The sequence below is a fragment of the Typopeltis vanoorti genome, chromosome 18 (genome assembly GCF_054136105.1).
Source record: "Typopeltis vanoorti isolate ZY-2024b chromosome 18, IOZ_Tvanoo_1.0, whole genome shotgun sequence".
NCBI classification, from domain to species: Eukaryota; Metazoa; Arthropoda; class Arachnida; order Uropygi; family Thelyphonidae; genus Typopeltis; species Typopeltis vanoorti.
The window spans coordinates 107,882,274-107,885,301 of NC_143566.1; the positions used below are offsets into that span (position 1 = coordinate 107,882,274).

General features: G+C 35.3%; 1 pseudogene; it reads right to left on the reverse strand.

Moving 5' to 3' along the window:
- Window positions 1-837: 837 nt before the first annotated feature.
- LOC150097043 (angiomotin-like) lies at window positions 838-2,346 on the reverse strand (annotated as a pseudogene).
- Between the last annotated feature and the right edge of the window lie 682 nt (window positions 2,347-3,028).

Sequence of the window (3,028 nt, forward strand, 5' to 3'; positions counted from 1 at the left end):
GGATGGCAGATAGTGTGCCGCTGTGTATAGTGGGAGATTAAGTAGTGGACACGGTGGGATCCTGTGAAGTGTCTGTACTCCCGCACTTGAACTTGGAGGTGCCATGTAATAATAGTAGTAATTTGCCTTTTTTTTTTCATATAAGGCAGGAATTTCAGAAGGCATATCTTTATTTCTCTCATCATAATATACTAATAGGTTCCTTTTCATTTATCTGTATGTCGTACAGTTTCTGTAATCAAATTACACTTTTTTTTTAATACTGCTGCTAGACTGATAATAGTATTTTTGTGACATTAAATAATAATAATAATAATTTTTAATGTTTAACTATTTATATTTACTAAAAAATGTAAATAAATTTACAAAATAAAGCGGTTCTTTTTTTTTTTTTTTTTCGTTTACAAGAAGGAGATTTCGGCTCTGTAGAAATCAAACATTCCTATTTAAAAAAGAAGAGGCTTTTTTGTAAAGTAAAAATTAACAAAATTAGGAACTAAAATGCCACTGGCTTCGTATATTATACAGTTCAACAATTATATAAGAAAATTCTGACTTAATACTATGACATTTAGATGGAGCCGCCGTATCTCAGTCGGTATAGATGAAGCCCTTTGGTGGCAAAGACCTGGGTTCAATTCCCGTCAGTGACGTGAGGAACCTTTGTCTGGTGTCTCTTTCGGCTAAAGGTGAGTTAATGGGTCTCATACGGAGGTAGGGAGTTTTTTCACACTGCAACTCGGGTTTTTCGTCCCCCAGAACAGGCAAACCTACCTCTTGAACACACGTCTACAGACATAGGACACACCAGGGGGAGTAGGGCTAAACAACTTATCCTCAGAACGGGTATGATTTGGAAGGGCTAAGAAAAGCTCCGCAACAGGCCACTAGCCCTAATACGTAAAAAGGAAGAAGAAGATATTTAGATGATGTGCTTGTGATGCTGGAAGAACCAATCTCATCTTTGCTTCTCGTCCTATAATGAAAAATAGTTGAAGATGAAGGAGACTCATTTCCTAATGATGATACAGCACTTGTAGTAGCGGTATGACAAGGACTTAATCCAACTGTGCTAGCTGCCCTCGTATGACGTGGTGGTCGTCGTAGTAGAGCATTTCGTAGTACAGCATCTTTTTCTTGGGAATGCTGTTGGAGAATTTTAATCATCGCATCTCGCTCTGCTAGCTTTGATTCTAAATCCTCCATTCCCTCTAGTTCACACATTGTCTTTGAGCAGCACATAATTCATTCATATGCTATAGCTTCTTAGTTCTGAGAAGCTAAGGTTCACTTTCTTGAGAAGATTTTTCAAGAGCTTCAATTTTGGCATCTTTGGGTACTGATGCAGCATCAACAGCAATTTGGTGCATTGTGCTTTCTTCCAGATACCGCTGCTTCTACTTAGTAACTTCTGCTTCCCGCCCAGTTAGTTTTTCTTCATATTCTCTTATAGTCCTATTCATTTGCTGAACACTCTCTACATCTGTTTTTGATGCCAGAAAACGTCCATGCTTTTGATTTCTTAGTGCTTCTTTTCTTTTTCCAGCTGTGTGCGAACTTTTTTCTCCATTTGTAATCTGCGTTCGCTTGCTAACTGCAAATTAGCTAGTAATTTCTCTGTAACTGAGAAATACGCTCCACCTAGGCTTGTTTCTTGCGAGACTCTTCTTCCAACTTTACTACATTACCTCGAGCATTAGTTCGTGCATTATCTAAGATCTGAATGTGATTTCTTTGTTCTTCCGGAGTTGCCTTTGGCTATCTTTATAGACAGAAGTTCTTTGTTTTGGGATAAGAGTTGAGCAATTAAGACTTCTCTTTTGCCCAGTTCCTTTTTCAATTCTGAATCTTCAACAATATCCGTAATAGGCCTTTTGCTAAGCTGAGATATGACTGCATCCAGCTGGTCTGTTAATTCCCTGATCTTTTCTTGGAGACACCTAACTTCCATTTCCAGTCATATTCGAATAGCTTTTCTTAACTTCTCTCGCTTTTCTGATGCTCTTATAAGCTCCTCATGAGCTTGGTGAACTTCTTTTGAATTTCTATTTCAAATTTTTCTAGTTTGGTAACCTTCCTGTGACTCATATCCAGCTCATTCTTAAGGGATGCATTTTCTCTTGAGAGAAGTTCTATCATCTGTGTTGTCTGTGAAGATTCATTTTTTGCATCGATATCTGTAGCTGCCCTGCCACATGTTTTAGGTCTTTGATTTAGATTTAACTTGATTCCTCCATCCTCTAACTTGCTATTAAGGCTAATAAGAGTAAGGTCTGAATGGGAACGCGATATAGACAGCCTGTCAACTCTTTTGTCTCTGGAAATATTGGTCCCACTTACTCCCATTCCAATACCTCTTACTAATTTCAAAATCCTGTCCTTTTTGGTACTCTGGCATCCTCCATTTTGGATACTGTGGCGAAGGAAGCAAGTTATTAAGGTCAAGTGGAAATTGCATATGATGCCTTCCCTTAGCAAGGTGTTTCAAAATTTTTGACTGATCTAAATATGTTTTGGTATTTCTGTAATTTCTTGATGAATGCTCTGGGTCAAATAATGATATTTTTTTTATTGATTTCCTAAATATTTACACAATTACAATAATCATCTTTAGTGACATTCCAACTTGTAATTTTTACAAAATTCAGCACTGAGTGCTGCATATGTGATTCATTTTCTACATTGCATTTCAATTAAAATTTTGATAATAATACTTTTTTGCATCTATATTTACAACGCGTGTTCTTCTAATATTAACCATGAAGATTGCATGGAAGTTTTGAATAATGGATAATAATAATAATAATAATAATTTTTTTTTTATTTCCATAATAATCATGATAACATAGTTTTTTTGCTATCTTCTAAAGTAACAATAATTTACAATTATATAGTTCGGATAATAATAATTTTTTTTCTTTTTAATAATAATAGTTTATTCTCTCTCAAATAATTACATGAATATACTAATATTTAGGTTGCAACTTTATAATATGCTAATATTATAAAGTTGCATTGTATATATACT